General features: G+C 40.0%; 1 protein-coding gene across 2 annotated transcripts in view; it reads left to right on the top strand.

The window, feature by feature from the left end:
• ctnnd2a (catenin (cadherin-associated protein), delta 2a) overlaps positions 1 to 17799 on the top strand; it is a 245157-nt gene that overhangs the window by 93976 nt on the left and 133382 nt on the right. The window lies entirely within an intron of this gene.

Below are 17799 nucleotides of genomic sequence, written 5' to 3'. Positions count from 1 at the left end.
TCGGCATGCAGAAAAGTAATTTTAGGATACAATGTATTTCATATTCTTCAGGTGTATTTTTGTAACTATGTGGGAAATGTTGGATTATTATACCAGAGACCAAAAAATTATTCTATTTTAGCACAAAACTGTCACATGGAAACAGAAAAAAAAAAAAATCTGCCAGGCTTATTCCTACCACGCCTTCACTAAGTGGTGGTATTATCATACGTTAGGCTTTATTTCGCATTATTGATCTACAGAACGCCAATGCTGATCTTTGCAAATAACAGTTTGTAAAACGCTTGATAAAGGTCAGCATGTGAGAATTATGCAGATACTGAGAATTCTGTCTCATCGTTCTCATTAAAAATCTCCCATAATGCATGCGCAAAACTTGAAGACACTGCAGTGGTATATAATCTGCACAGATGTGGTGGAGTTCACACATTATGTGCATTGTAACCTTCACTGTTAAAATAATCATCATTTGATCCGGATATTAACATAATAGCCGACACTGGTTCAGTATAGAATCTTCTAATCATCTTTGCTCTTCATTACTGCGTCGCATTAATTTGAAATGAGTTTACAATCCGCGGTGAGTCCACACAGGGATGATTATGGTTTTATGTTGGGTTTAATTTATTGGACAGGTCGGTCACATTCAGACAGCTTTTAGGCTTCATCATGTGGTTATCATTTTACGACTTTTTCTTTTTTGCTCATGCTCTCTTTCTGTCCCTGACCACCCTCCTGTTTTCGCCACGGCTAAAATACTATCCAATTACATTCCTTTATCTCACTATACCTCACTCTCTTCTCCTGCGTTGGGTGATAATAGAGGGATCCATCACACCATTAGCTGCAGGCGGTTTTATAAGCTCAGCAAAACGCTGCATAGCGAGGACTCAAATTATAGGCTGCTGCATTATACCTTAAAATACGCCTGGTGTTTGGGCCGGCATGTGTATGTATGTGTCTGTGTGAGTGATGGTGATACTGCAAGTCACGCTCCTACCTAATGACTGATGATGCGTTTCCAAGAGGAGGAGAAAAATAAATGGTGGCAGGTGGCAACATCTCTCACAGCGTTGTCGCCCCCACTGTCTATCTTTCTGTCTGCCTTTCTCTGTGTTGTTTCAACTTTCCCCCCCATCCATCCGTCTTCGCTCTTAAATTACGTCTTGGCTTTTTGCGTTTTGTTTTTTTTTTTTACTATCCAGACACATTTCACTGTATCCAGATTAGCCTTACCTTGACTTTTGGTCTTGTCAAGATGATTTACATTGCTAACAGGCAAGTTCAATGTTATTTAAATGAGAACGCTTGGGTTGTACGTATTGGAAGTCAGTCAAATTAGAGAATAGACGTTTAATCGATTGAAAAGTTAGAGGTCAGTCAGCTGAAGAAAGTGACTGATTGTTGCTGTGGCGCACTCAGCCACTCAGACAGTTAATAAAACCAGTGATATCTTGAACAAACGCCAGTTACTCTGATGATACTATTGTAGAAAACAAGCATTTAAGCCACAAATTCAAATTTGGTGCTACTTTTTTGGCCAGTTCTAAATTTTTCTATTTGTTTCAATAAATAGTTACAATAATTAGATTGTAATTAAAAAAATCACATTTTTCAGTGTGGCAGAATCACACAGGATGAATGTGGCCAAATGATTAAACATTTTCAGGACACAATTCGGAGGATTTTGAATCTGTCTTGTTTGACTGTGTCTGTCCTGGTGTCTCGTTTGGTTGAAGTATTCAGAAAATTTACCACAAATGACGACAACTTGAGAAATTAAAAAAGGTATAAAAGAAAACCATCATCAATCATATTGGTAAAATATGTACTTTGTAAATGTTTAAGTAAATTATAATGTCACAAATTTAATTATGTGAAACTTTTAAAAACTATACAGTGTTTTGCACTTAATGAACAACAACAAATAAAGGAGTTTAAATTAAAAAACAGCATAAAATCAAGAAGTCACATGAAACATGGATTAAAATGTCGGCGTATAAAAGATGGGCAGGATAAAAATGGATTTTGAAAAATGGGATTTTAAAGAAGAAAATGGGAGCTTGAGATACTCAGGTAGTGGGCTCCACAACAGGGGAGCAGCACAGCGACAGCCCAGTGACAAGTCTGGATTTTGGCACAGCTGAAAGGAAACTAGCAGTGAACGGGCTCATAAAGAGTAAACACAGTATGCACACAATGACAGAAAAAATACCAAGAAATGCGACACGAAACATACCTCTGTCTTCATGAAATGTCATCAGAAATTGGTAATTAAGGGCTTTATCACAAGAAGATATGGAATCTCAATATGACTATGGATATAAAACTGTCTGTGGTGGAAAAAATATATATAAAAAAAGAGTGACTGCAAAGAAGCTGCAGAAGATGCTCTTCCCTTTACACTGTCAGTGTGCTTTGACAGGCAGATAAACACCTTTCATTCACAGAGTTCACAGACAACGGGTCTATTATCCACATATTTATCATATCAGAAAAGATCAAACTGAAATGCAAGAATACAAACAAATCATATCCTTGTTCATTTACCGGACGTCACCATCAGAGGTAAAGCTGTATTTAACAGATGAGTGTGTTTTTCTATAATATCCAACAATTATAGCACTTTATTCCAGAAATTAAGATTTATAGGAACAGAAAAACACAACAAATTCTTTCAGTGATTGCTAAATGACTTGAGAACAGGAACCATAATACCTCATCAGTTGTGAAAGGATCAAACATTTTTACCAGTAGGAGGCACTGAAGAGAAAGTGATTAACTGTTGGGACAGAGCATAGCATCGAAATACATTGAAAGATGTTACCATGTTCAACACTGAAGCAAATGTGAATAAAATATTCAGACATTCATACACCGCTATCTGCAGAAGCTTTTGTCCCAAGTGTTTGTTGATGAGCTAGTTTTGACTTTTGCCATGACCACACTTCATTTTTGTTTTTCTTTCTTCAGTTTGTTAAAATTCTTTGCAAATTAATTTGGTATATTTGTATGTCGGATGTGCGTCTTCTAGTTTTTCCATTCCAAAATACAGAATTCACTCACATGACTGATTTTCACTTGTAATTCTGAGTTTGGGATTCAGTTACAATCGGCAACAGTGTAGACGTGAGGGTGTTGCTTAATTTAGTCAAATTATTCATCAAAAAAAAAGTCATAGAAACAATGACATTTTCCAGTTTGATGTTAGTTTGTCCCTTCAATGTCTGATTCAGCTTTTTGTTGACATAAATTATTCACTTACCACGTCAAAATTAAATAAAGTACCAACCTGAATGCTAAATAACTCTTTTAAAATTGTGACTTTTTTTTTTCCTTTTTTTGTTAGCTTGGGTGTCTTTTCCTGTTTGCTGCTTTGTATGTTCTGTATATTTATTCCTGAAGGAGTCAGCAGCTGGTGACTCCATGTCAGGGGCAAGGAGACTGGAGGCTGCAGGGCCAGCAGCGGCAGTGTGACTGCAGCGTGCCGCACTCCTGTGTGTTTGTGCATCTTCGCGCTGAGGGGGGAATCTGGGTTGTTTGGTTCATTAAACATGCAAATGCATGCTTATCTTCCCCCAACACCAGATAGTGGTGAGAATAGATAAGAACCAACCAAACCGTGCCAGAGAGGCAGACACGGGGCAAAAAAAAAACAGAGAGTGTGTTTTGGAAAGAAGAAGAAAAAAAAGAGAGAGAGGAAAAACTGAGACACAACAGAGACAGAGAGATAAAAGAGAGAGAAAAAGTGTGGGGGAAAAAAAGAGTAAAAAGGACGGGGAAATTAGGTTATCAAGCAACACTGTGCAAGGTAATATCTCCCATGAGGTTATATAATATATAAGAGAACACCTGATGGCTATTTGAGCATCTTTTTTTTTTTCTTTTGCCTGTTTTTTGACATACTATCCTCCATCATCATGGTTTCTTTGTATTAATGTCACTCTGGCTTTCTTTTTCTTTTTTTTTTTTATCAGACAGAAATGTTTTCTTGTTAAAAAGTGCCGGTATGGTGGTTCTCGCTGCTTTGTTTTCTTATTTTCTCAACTGCTATAATTCAATAAAAGGCCCAAGGAAATGCTGTAATTACAGGTCAAAACAAGGTGGGCGCTGTGCTGCTGAGTGGCTGTAAGGGACACTGTATCATTTGTATTTACTGTGTTTACTGCGCCGCTCGTCACAGAAACAACATGTTGTTTTGTTTTTTTTTCTTTTTTTTTCTTCGCCTGCCTCCCTCTTCGGTGTCAACATGTTCGCGTTTGATAAGTGCGTAAGGGGCTTCACTTTGTGCCGAACTCAACCGGGGAAGAAAAACTTTGACTGTCTGTGTGCATCATTTGGTTCAGTGCCCCTTTCAACTTTTTGCAGCTTGTTTTTCTGAGTCGCTGAAAGTGGTTATTAGTATGCATTTATGTGGGATTACGGGCTCTGTTTTGCTGTCAGTTCGCCGCGAATGGTTGGGAGGAAGAAAAAGTGCGCGTGCATTCATCCATACAGAAAGGCTGAGATGTTTTGTTGACGAAACTCAAAAGCTCGGGCGGCTATTAGGATGCTGCTAAATATCCAGCATTAGTGCCTTCTTTTCATTTTCTTCTCGCGCGGGTGTGTCGTGCATGTGCGTGCAGATGCACATGTATGTGGCGTCCTCTTCGACTGCTGTTTTGTAGATATGTCGATTGAGGGTGTGTGTGTGTGTGTGTGTGTGTGTGTGTGTGTGTGGCGGCAGTGTAATCAGTGCTGGAGAGAAAAGTTTTCCATTTAACAGGATTAAAGTAAGCTGGTTTCAAAAATTGCCAACTGCAATTCACAACAGTTATGGTGAAAAACATTGATCACTGTGGAGATGCCTTACAGGAAGAGAGCGCTGATTATTTGCAATATCACACACTGATATGTGTGATATCATGTATTGTCATTATTATGTTGAAAGACCCAGTCAGAGGGCTTTCATCGCTCTCCACAGTTTCAAGCGTGCATAAAGTCACTCTATGTGTATTAAAAAAAAAAAACCTCCAAAAACAACCTCATTTTCACTGACGTCAACTCCTGCACTTAGCAGCCCCCCCCCCCCCCCCCCCCCCCCCTCCCCCACCTCCACCCCATCAACAATCACTGCAAAGCACAGCTGGAAGCAACTGTTGGTACCAGTGATTAGCAGAGTTATCGACAGGATAAATGTTGCACTTGTGACACACTGCGCTGTAGGTACATATGTGACCTCTCCACAGAATAACCTGCCTCGAGTTTGGGTCAGCTAGGAGTTTCTACCAGCGCATCATTTACATCATGTATGTATATGTTGAAGGATACTTCTCCCTCAATGCAGAATCCTCAAGTTTTCATGTAGATACAAACATGTTTCATTTGATATACCCTGCTCGCAATCATTGAAAATGTTGAGATTTTCTGCTGCAGATAATATTGAACATAATAATAGCTGGAAGAAGATGAGAAATCCTGAATTTGTCAGGATAGAAAAGGCTCAATATCACTGAGGAAAAAATAATGTAATGTAAAGACGAGACAGGAAGGAAATAGCTATGTGAAAATAAAGAAGGGGTGTGTAAAGAGACAAGAAAGAATAGACGTAAATAAATGTTCAAATATATTTTAGAGTGTCTTTAGAAGAAAAAAAAAGATGAAGTACATGTTGAAAACCAAGGTGTTGATGAAGATATCAGTCCAGGACTATTAATATGCAGGACCGATCCAGAGCTGCTTTCAAATTACTGTCCACTTAGTAACGTCCTTAAGAGTCGCGGCTGAGAGAACTTTGAAAGTTCACAGTGAGTAAGGCGGCGGAGAAGGACGAAAAGACTGAGAGGGCAAGTGAGAGAAAAGGAATAGGAGTGAGCTTTTTTTCTCTTGAGGCACCAAACCCCGAGGCCAAAGAAATCAATGCCTGGAGCAGTTTAAGGAGAAGGTTTTGAACCTGTGGAGAGGAGGGTATGTGGGCAATAGGTTGTTTTGGTCTTTGCCCGTGTGCACTAGTTCGACCTTTTTGTTTTTGCATAAACTTTCTGACTTTAATGTTGTGAACTTCACCAACATGGCCATAATAATGGACTGACAAGGCGAAGAGGGTATTAAAAAAAAAGTGTCTGTTTAGACTTTGAGTCTTTATTCTGCATCGTTACTCCGGATGCCTACATGAATACTAAAACCCTCTGCAGTTTGAGAGGAAAACAAAAAGACAGAACAAGTGATTGAGTGGAGTCATTCATTCAAACATAAAGCGGTGCATGCACTATACTGTGCCGAGCCTCACAAAGCATCATATTCCCACAAAGACTTCATGGAGGATTTAGATGAGCACAATAAAGCCAGCTAGTTTATTTCCTTTGGGCCAGAGGTTGGATCTCAGGGCAGCGTCCTTCCCAGGAGCCGTAACTGAATGCAATGATTACACTTCTCATTGTAACTTTTATCATCTCCACTGGAAACTCCCAAATCAATTTTGTTTGCATTGTAACCCAATGAGTCAGCCGGTGTCCTGGGTAGTGAGAATCACTTAATGACATAAAACTGACACAATGTAGATAGATTCTCGCTGACAGGCTCACCTTGTGTGTGTGTGTGTGTGTGTGGGTGTGTATGCAAAGCGAAGAGTTGGAGAGTCACTGGTGGAGCGTGACTTTGCAGGTATTGCCTCTAACTTAACATGTCCAAATTAGCCAAATTTTGTGTTTTTTAATGGTGAATTTATTTCACCATTTCTAAAACGAGACGACGTAAAAGACGCTTGTAAAACGGACAAAATTAATCAACATTTATAATTAAGTATGTTAAACAATATCCCTGAAGACACTGTGGGAATTACAAGTCCTTTGAAGACTTGAGTCGTAATCTCTAACAACTCATCGGAATTTAAATGCTGCTGGCGCACCAAACACTCGGTGCCCTGCAAACTCTGGAGGTTATCATTTTGTGTGTACCATTAACTTTATGAAGCCTTTGCCTTCGACTCAGTCAAGATGAAGCATATCTTGCAAGTTCGGAGTCGTGACGAGTCGCGTTATCTTTGACTGATCGCGTTTTCCTGCGTGCGGCTGGCTAGCACCACGGACAGCAGCCATCGCCGGGTTCAGATTAACATCTGAATGCTCGAGTTGAGCGCGGCTGAGCAGCTGGACGTCCCACCGTGATGCAGTGTTTCAGATTGCAATCCGTGCGAGCGCCGCTGTGGGGAGCGGAGCTGCTGTGTTTTCGCTCCGTAGCCCCTCCTCATGATGGACAGCTGCACAACACTCAACCAGCACCTCGTAAAAGAATCAAACACCGAGTTTTACCTTCTGCTGCGAACCAGCAGCGGGCTGAACGTTTAAACATTTAGTTGGCTCACACACACATTTGATCTAAGTTCACCAAACTTGCATCACACTTCCCCTTGCTGAGATTTCTAAGACTTGGGTATCATGAAGGTTTTCAGGAATTCACTCTGCAACATATCAGCACATCTGGAAAATAACCCTAACTCAATGAAGTTCACTAAATCAGTAATAAATACATTCTGTTCATAGACCAATTCTAAAGTAGTCTTTCTGGATTTTATTTCATTTATTTTTTATTTTTTTAATGGACATACCAACTATCTTGAGATTTATTCATTTATTTATTTCTTTTCTACGGGTGCTGACATGCTGGCAGTTGCTGTGAAGTTCTCACCCTCAGGTATCCCCGCTGGCTATTTTTTCCCTACAGACAAACGCGCACGCGCACACACACACACACACACACACACACACACACACACACACACACACACACACACTGCTGTTTGCTCTACATCAATCGTGACAAAAAACAGGGAGACAGTGACTGTAAAGAGATAGGTGCCATTTTTATGGTGATTTTTTCTTTTCCTCCCTTCTTGCCAGTTGGTGATAAATGGCAGGTTTGTCCCAGTGTGTTGAGAATGTTTGTGTAAAATCCATTCATATCAAACACAGAAAAACAAATTGTCTTTTGCTACTATGTTTGGTAATAAACCAGAACAAATACTTGGTATGAAGGATTAAATTAATTGAATGTGGTACTGATATTTAAATATGACATTGGTGTGTTTGGCAGAGGGCTCTTAACCTCGGCATGTGTAATTGAAGAGATAGTTTAAGAAATAAATGTCATCATGTGTTTCTTTTGTGTCGATATCAGCAATTTGCAGCAAGAATGAAATGAAAACTTTAAACTGCAGTAACAATAACAGCAAAGAAGTCAACACCTGATGGGTATTACACATACATCACGGACTTCACCATGGTTTTGTTCCTTTAGTATATTTAGCGTAACAAATCTATGTAACATTCATTTGGTAAGTTTTACGTGGTGTTGGCAGATGTTTCCTCGCAGTCGTTTTTCAGCCTTTCAGACAGCAGGGCCTCCAAATTGATCGAGTTGCTGCATCACAGCAACAGCATTCAAAAAGAAAATGCAAATGTTAGCTGCTAAGTGCTTTAAGCAGATGGCCTCTGTGTGTATATCTTCTTTGGGTGTTATATATGTGTGCAGTTGAGTCACTGTGATACAGTATATTGTGATAGCTGGACCCGGCAGCTCCTGTTCTAACAGTTAATTAAACCCTCAACCTCGGGGCCTCACTCCACGTCACATTGCATCATCGTCAACAATCAATCACTTCCTCGCATACATATTTTACCCACACACTTTATGTATGCATCCATGTGGGCTATATGAGCAGCCTTGTCATTTCATACTCCTACACCATATTCTTTGTGTAATGGAGCGTTCACATTATTCATTTGCATTTTAAAGAGGCCATGTCATTCTCCTTTTGAGACATTAGCTGTGTGTAGTATTAATTGCAGACGAGGGTTGTGAAACCAGTGAGCGATGGGTCCAGAAAGACATTCATATGCATTACTCTGTCAAAATATTGATTTTAGACACACACCTTGATAGTCTTTGAACTGAATCTGAATGAACAACAATATGTTTGTGTGCAGCTTTATAAAACTGAACTAAATGTTGTATTACAAGCAGGAATCAGCCATAGCTGCAGCTTGTAAAATAAATAATGGTAAAACAATGATTGTTGACCTATTGCATCCTGCTCAGTGTGAAGGAGTAACTAGAAAATGAATTTCCTGCAAGCATACAGAGCTCTCTGCTCACAAGATTAGTGTCCAGTTTAACTTAAGAGGTGACGAAGAGGAGCTTCAAGGAGATTTTTCCTTCATCACACTGACATATTACAGGTTTACACAGCATTAATGCCAATTTTCCTGTTTTTAAGAACTGCTTTCCTGTGATTTGACATGTTGAATACTCATTTCAAATTGACTTTTAAATTCCTGCTTTCATATATATGTGAAATTATTATTACTATTATATTTTTTTCAAGAAAAAACTTTCCTTCTCTTGAAATAGTCTCGCCTGTATTATGAATATTGACAACACGGGGCTCATGTTGAGTCATTATTCTGATCACACCCGTCAAGCAGTGTCTGTGTGGTGTAAGATCACTTGTGTATATGTGCGTCAGTGTGTGGAGCCACAGCGTATTGGTAATTGGTCTCGTGGGGGTCTCAAAGAGAGAGACAGTGTTGGGCGAATAACCTCTCCCCCCTCACATGTTCTCACAGACACGGTAATATATCCATTCGCTGGAGTGGAAGCAGTTGAGAGTGAGTCAATGAGCCCACTGAATCATTGGTTAGATTATCCTTTTGAGTTGGGGGGGGTGAGGATGGAGGGGGGGTCGCGATTTAGGCTGTCAGCTGTTTCATCCCCCATCGCTTTGAAAGGCCCCTTTCCAGCCGTGACATCCCACTCTTGCCCTTGAGTAACACTGTGTTTCTGTGCCATGTCGACGTGTGTGTGTGTGTCACACCCGTTGTTTCTCCGGGCTCTGTGAGATGAGTTTATTTTTGTGGTTATGCTGCAGATAGTTATGATTTTTCTCACTCTCTGCGTGAATTGTGACCTTTCCAATTGCATTTTGTATACCTATTGAAAAGTGTATCCTTCCTTTTGTGAATGAAAGCACTACAGTGTAAGAAAAAGAAAAATTCTCTTGAAAATTGAATAAAATCAAGTTTTTCATGGTCTTATGAAATGACGCGTTAAACAGAACTGACAGGAATATGCCACTTTTCCCCTTTTACAGCACTACAGACAATTTAAAATGCAAATATGAATGTGAGTTATGGCTGACGTGTTTCAGAGAGCACTTTCTGCTCACTGAAAATCATAACTCGTTTTAAAAACACTCCGGTGATTGACTGCGCATCACCCAGACCTCACTTGGTGCCATTGACAGTTTAACATGTTCAATCAATCATCAGCGAGTCCGACCGGATGAGCCCAAACTGTTTCTGACGGCGTGCCAGCAACACAGTTTACACTTCATGAATTCTGCTGTTTAGACTAAACATCTCCACCTTTTCCTCAGTAATCTCTGTTCATTTCATGTGAGGTGGATAATAAAGTGATATAATGTCTGATGAGAATGCTTAGTTCAGTTGACTTTAACTTCCAGAAATATATATATACAAAAAAAGAAAATGAGTTCATCAAGTTTTATGTTTAATCAGCATAAATATCCACAGGCAAAGTATAGTTTTTATATAAAGTTATCTCGCCTGAAAGTTATTTTTGATTTGTTTTTCCGGGTACCGACTGAATATAGTCGGATTTTTGTGCACTGATATATCAGCTGCCCTCTTGGCTTTAATTTGCTGGTATACTTAGCTCTCCATGGTCTTATTATTCTTATGTAAATTCATATTGTTATGCTAATGCCATGGCTACTTTGCACACATGATTATGTTTTAGTCAAGGGGGGGGGCATTAATGGACCCAACAGGGCATGGCTTCCAATTAATATTTTTAATGCTTTTGTTATCAAATGTATTTTTCTTAGTTTTACGTCACGTTAAACAACTGTTGCACACAAAACAAACAGTTCCGTTCTTCCACGTAATACGGCTAAACAGGGAATTAGACCTAACTGCAAGGTAAAGTACTGTGTATGTAGGCAGGTAGATGTCTAAGACCAGCAAGCAAACACTGTGCACAGTGGAAAAACTGAATTACCACCATGCAAACTTTAAATACTGACTGTAAAATAGTATGTACACCCTGGCAAGCCCTCTGGTGATATGTTTAAAGTGTTTTTGTGAGATCATTTTCAAGCCAGCGTATGTTAAATTGCTTGAGTTAAATGAAGTTATTCATCATCAAGGAGTAAAATCATCACATAATTCTGTGTATTCCTTTTTGCCACTAATGAGTTCACATTATAGATTGTAAATAACATACCAAAAGTTAAACTTTATCTTCATACTGTGCACAGTAGTGGTTTTAATCTCTTGTTGAATGGGATGTCAAGTCGTTCTTGCTGCATTGAGCCTTGTTAGCTGAGTATAAATATTGGCCGGCCCCTTTCTGTGCGGAGCACAATGATACAGGGCACACCCAGTGTCAGGCCACGCGTCCCTTGTGAATTATGCATTGCTGCTCCTGTCATTATCTGCGCCGGTGCAAAATGGCGATAGCCCACCTATCATAATAACTATAATAGCTTGGTGATTTAGACACACACAGCAGATGTTCCTGAGCTGAAATAATGCAACCAGCAGGTGCTGCGGCGAGTGGAAAACCACCTACAATTTCTGCATGTACGCCTGCACACACACACACACACACACACACGCACGCACGCACGCACCCACATGTGACCATGAATGATTGTTAAAGCATGCATGCATGTGCAGCAGTTCTGACTGAATGTTATGGATTTCTGAACAGAAAATAAAATTCTCCCACTCAAACATTCAAAATCATTACTTGTGTCATCCTTTATAAATAGCTCGCCATGCTTGTGTGGGTGTGTAACAACAGGGATGTGCGATCACATCTTTTATGCTCACTCTGCCCTTTTATAATTTCCCTTTTCTGTTGATATTATCTTTTAGTGTATATTTTGGATGGCCTGACACTTGGATGCTGTGCACGCACTTTAAAACGAGGTTAAAGATTCAGGATAATAGAGTCCTAATGTGGGTGTTTTAGTTTTTACTCTTATTTACATAATGAAATCTCCCATTAAAGATCAGAGGAAGTGGGAGAGAGCAGCAGGAGTCATTGCAACACATAGGAACATGCTTTATACTTCTAATTTGTAACCATGGAAGTCTTACTTTCATTAGAAGTGGACGTATAGACTATTGTGCTTGTTGGCTAAACACCTGTGTAGGACTTGAAAGAGGCTGAGTGGGAGGGAAGAAAGCTGCAGAGATGATATATCTTCATTGAAGCTGTCAATAGCATTGTGCATTGTTGTCTTTGTTTTGTTTTGTTTTGTTTTTTTTTTTTTTATGTGGAATCGTGGTTTTGTTGCAGCTGTCAGTAGTTGTGCATTAGAAGTTATTTCAGAACACTTTGACTAGACAATTCTCTTCCAGGCCCACTGTTGAACTGTCATTCAGCTGTCATATCTACAAAAGTTTGTCCTCAGCCTTGTTCTCCACACAAAAGGCTGCTTTCTGAATAGAGTATCAGAGAGCTGGTGCACACAGATGTTCGCGCACACACATACACACACACATACACAAACACACGCAAAAACACGCGTCCTGTATGGTGACTATAGACCGGCAATACGTGCTTTCACATAAACAAAAAATACGTCCTGCTTTCTAGCCTCAATGTTGTGACAGATTCTTGTGTCAGTCATGGGTTTTTTTTTGTGCGCGCTGACACACTCCTCACCCCCACATCCCGAGCAGAACATAAAAGCTCACTCCTCTGCAGTGACTGACAGATTGCTGTCAGCGTGTCACACAGTCACACTGACTGTGATCAAGTATTCATCACTGAGGTTTACAGTGAGCGCCGAGCGACTTTACCGGCTCATTTATAATTAATTAATTGCTCCTAAATACTGAGTACTGACTCCTTTGTTACCCTCTTCTGTCAAGTAAATAGATATACACAATACGGCTTCTTGGAAGTCGATTTAAAATGTATACGCGGCGTTCGCCCTCCCCTCAGTTTGTTAGCGCTGACGTGATCTATCGCTGGAGCCGTGCTGCTGTTTCAAGTGATTAATGAGAGGGAGTGCTATGATGGTGTATTGAGTGTCAGCGTTAATGATTTCTTTTTCCAGATGGATAAATTTGACCACTCAATCACACAATGCACAGAGAATCCATAGAAATATCTGTTTCTGGGAAGTAATTCGCACGAAAAAAAAAAACAACTTGAAAACTAAACTTCTGTATTTGCCGAATAATTATTCAAGCACTGTGCAATTTTCAGACGTGTCTGCATTGAAATAGTTTGAATGTCCTTGAGATATCTCTCAACATTTTCACTCGAACGTCAACCACAGAGCTTAAAACGCATCATGCATATGCATAGTCAAATGTAAATAATATATTGCATTTGTAATTTCCTTCTGCAACTCCAGTCTTAGTTTCTGATTTAACATTCACTGCCTACTGCATGCTTGAAAGCATACGGGAATCAAGTAATAAAGGGATCCTGGCATGGAGATTTGATCTGTTTAGTTTTCTTTGTTTGGCTTGAGTGGTTTTGCATGTGGGTGTTTATCTCACTACCAAGCAGCAGTACCATATGACGGCTGAAGAGCGCCATTCGTTGTGCTTGTTCTACTATCTGTGAGCAAGGCACACGCTTCCTTCACGGCTTCCGCTGACCTTCACATCCGACGTCGTTGAGATGTTCTTAATTCACTAAATTAAACAATCCCCTCCTTCTTCTTTGACCTCTGAATTGTTCTTGATGCTCGCAATGAACGCTCCAAATTCCGAAAAATTTCCTCTATCACATTAGAAATCGAGGCAGTCCCTTGTCTCCCTTATTGCATTTCCTTTCAGTGAAATTTCCCATCAGTAGAATTTTCAAGTGAAAATTGCGAAAACAGAAAGAGGCCTGCCTCATTCAGATGAATTAAGCTTTATTCTCTTTTATGCCTTTCTCTGCAGGGTGTTGCTAGTGTGTGCGCCGTATTAAATTAGACATGCTTTTGTAAGACGTTTGGCACCTTCTGTGAAAAAGATCGTTTTTTTCCTTCAACCTATCTTATATTTACAAGTAGTTCCTCAGAAATTAAAATTAATCGACAACCCCGGTTCCTCGATTAAAAACACAAATAACGGGATAATGATTTATAGCTGCAGAGATCGGGAGGATGTGTTTAGCGATACTCCTTGTTGTGGCATTAGTAAACGTCAGACGGGGCATTACGGTCTATTAGGCTGCAGTTTTAACAGTGGCAGTAATGAAATAGTCCGGGGCTGCATGCCAGGCCTGCCATTTATTCCTCCCCCCCAACTCAACAGGATGGCAATTATCGCCGACGTGAAGGACTCTCAGTTGAACGTTGGTGGGAATTTGACGGCCTGTCCGTGTGTAGGTATTTGTCTTTATTGTTTTTCAGTCATGCGTCGACGTGTGTGCGTGTAGATTTAAAAAGCCGGGACAGAAACTGTGGATGTTTTGACTGCGCTGCGTCTACGTGCGAGCGAAATGCGGGCGTGCGTTCGCTCGCCGAGCAGACATGCACGCACTGACAACCTTATCACGGCGGGCAAATGTTCTTAAGTGCTACTATCTGCGATGGGAGGCAGCTGGAGGATTTGAGCAGGATCTGGCGTGGTGGTGTGCGGCTCTTTTTGGAGTAGTGTTGGAGTTGAGTAATGTAAACTGAGGACTAATGACTCATGAAGGATGAAGCTTCTGGGATTCCTGTCTACACAGTTTCATAGTCATACTGTCAAGCCATTCACAGCATGCTTACAAGGGTTTGGATGATTTTCTTTTGTAGTTTATTTAAGGAAACTCTCAGAAATAGCATCCGCATTCAGAGAAGAGCATGCACAAGACTTAAAAAAAATCTTTTATCAACTCTACGCTGTCACCAAAAAGTCTCTGTATCACTTGTAATGATGGAGCTTAAATCATAAGTCCAGACCTTGTTTGTGTAATCTAAGTGGGGCGTGTGGGTATGCGTGGTTGTGGATTTCACTGGGAACGGTAGATGCCGCTGTGCGTTGATTTAAGCCGTGCGGTGGCTGAGAGTAGCGTTGTGAATTGAAAATGTCTCTTGAATTCATGCTTGCTGTTAAAAGACAGGCGCTGCCTCGCCGGGTGTGGTGCTGTGGCGTTGCAGCGGAGAGTGTGTACTGTGCTGGAAAAACATTGTTTATTAAATCTCTCTCTCCCGCTCTCTCTTGGAGTGTCTCAAGCAAAGTTTGTTTTTTTCTTTCCATCTTGTCTCGCTCTCTTTTCCTGTAACCAGCTCTGCTTTATCACAGTGTTACAGTGTTTACTGCTCTTAGCTTGTTGTATTTCCTTCAGGCTCATGGAAGCAGTTTTCTCCTACCTGGTTGTCATTCTGCTTTATAGGTGTTTTGTTAGTGTGCTTGTCCGTGTGTGTAACACCAGTGTCACCTGCTCCAAGATCTACATACTCTCTGCAGCCAGATTTAGATGTTTTTCCTGCAATGCAAATATCCATCTATAAATCTCATATGGATGTGTTTCAAGAGTCATTTTCGGTTTTGAACAAATGAATTTGCAATGAAACATTATTTATTGATTCAGCCACTAAAAGAGTCAACATGAACATACCACTTAGGATATAGATACATAGAGCTCGGAAAGCCTGTCAGACAACACCAGTGATCAGAAAAGGCAGGGTTTTTTTTCGACAAGTAGAATTATTTTCTGTCTTTAAAGTCATTTCAAATCCTGGAAATCTGTTCAAGCTGTTATCACTTTAGTCATGACTCAGACAAAACTGTCAATTGGACATCTGTGTTTGAGTGAATCATATAGAAGACAAGGAATGAAAGTCTCTCTTTTCACTGTTTTTCCTTTTTTATGCCATTTATGACTTGTGATCAAGTATATTGGCTGAAAACTAAAAAAGAAATAATGGATTTTGAGTCTAAAAGTATATATGAACGAATAAACATAAACAAGGAATCCCTATTGTCACACAAAATGTATCAATAGTCCCCTTGATTAGTTGAACAGTCGATCAAAACTTATCTCCTATCACAGCCTTTCTGCTGACTTTTAATGTGATTTCAGTGTTTTAACTGAATGTGGGTCAAACATAAATCAAGAAATGATTTCAGTTCCTAAAACGGCGCTCCATTTCTGTCTTCTAAAAATGATTCCAACATACTGTGTCGCCATGTTACGTTACATGATACATAAACAACCATGAGAGGAGAAAAAAAGCCAATATGTTTATCAGATGGAGTTTAAGTTTGTCACTTAAAACCAGAAAAAGCATAGAAGTGTGTCTCGTACAGGCTGGCTGCTGCTTTTTCAAGCACCTCTGGAAGTGTGACAAACACTGCAGATTCATAGCCATGACCATCATTCTGAAAGGTCACAGACATGGACTCAACGGTTGGATGCCTCAGTAGTGCTTACGAGCCGCTGGCCTTTCACTTCTGGAATAATTTTTTTTTTTTTTTAGTGAAGACTGCAGACGACAACATGTCCCAAGCACCTCCAATCAAAACTGTAATGTCTCTCCAGACTGCTCTCTGTATTCCATTAGCAAGACACGGAATTATTGATTGTGTACATTATTCAGTGTTCCACTTCATAAAACTCAGACACACTGTGTATCAAAACTTCACTCAATAAATAACGAAAGCATATTGATAAAACACAAAATGATACATCTCTTCCAAAAGCTGGTATTGACAACCGTTGACACAGTTTCTTAAAATTCTTAAAAACTAAATTAAAAAGTTTCTACAGTGCAAAGTGCAGAAAAGTGGGCAGTGTATAACTGAATTATTGTTGTTGTTTTTAATATATCAGCCCAATTTGATGAATTAAATTTTATTTGTAGAGGATCAAATACAACACATCCATTTCAATGCATTTTTGCGGTGGATAAAAACATTTCCACATAAGCAAGCTTACGTGACGGTTGAAAGAAAAAAGTCCCCTTAAACAGGATGAAACCTTTATAGGAATCAAGAAAAACATAGAACATAAAACACACAGACAGATTATAGTGAGAGATTCAAACCTTGAGTCTAAGACACTTCAGCTTTACTCACTATCTTCTTCAGTGATAAGGATTGTAGGATCTCTGACCGGTTTTAATGATGAAAAACCCAAATGATGTGTGACGACTTTTGACTAAATTTTGTGTGCAGTCGATTAAAATTAACATTGTGCAATATTGCTTTAAAGTCGTCTGCAGTGTTTGTAATTAGAACTGCTTCAAATCCCAGTCAAATCAGTCAATGAAAGCCATTTAGAAAATGCCCGTCCCCGGGTGACCATTCTGCCACTCTGCCAAGCAAACAGACAAATAACACTAAATATAGTCACACATTGGCACACACCTCAACCGGCTAAATTGTTCAATGATACCCAAAGTGCACATGCAAGCACACTGGCTTCAATTACAAAGTTGGGCGGTGTGGAATACAAAACAGTCTGAATGGGACAAATGCAGCCAGGCCCACCGGCCCAGACAGCCGGCCTAATGGTGTAGATGAAGTCAGATGAAGGAATCTATATGTATCAGTTAGTCTGTCCGTGTCTGCATTGATCACACAGCATGCGGCTCAATACTCGTCTCCAGCTTTCTCTTTCTGTGCCTGCCTGTTTCCTCCTGCCTCGCTTTGTCTTTTTCTCTCTCCTCCACCCCCCATCAATCACTGATCAATTGACAGAAAGCAGAAAAGAAAAGTTGTGTTTGTTGTGGCGCACATGGGTGTGTGTGTGTGTGTGTGTGTGTGTGTGTGTGTGTGTGTGTGTGAGACGATGTGT

This window comes from Salarias fasciatus, chromosome 9 (assembly GCF_902148845.1).
Source record: "Salarias fasciatus chromosome 9, fSalaFa1.1, whole genome shotgun sequence".
NCBI classification, from domain to species: Eukaryota; Metazoa; Chordata; class Actinopteri; order Blenniiformes; family Blenniidae; genus Salarias; species Salarias fasciatus.
The sequence above is the reverse complement of the archived record's forward strand: the minus strand, read 5'-3'. Positions and strand labels throughout refer to the sequence as shown.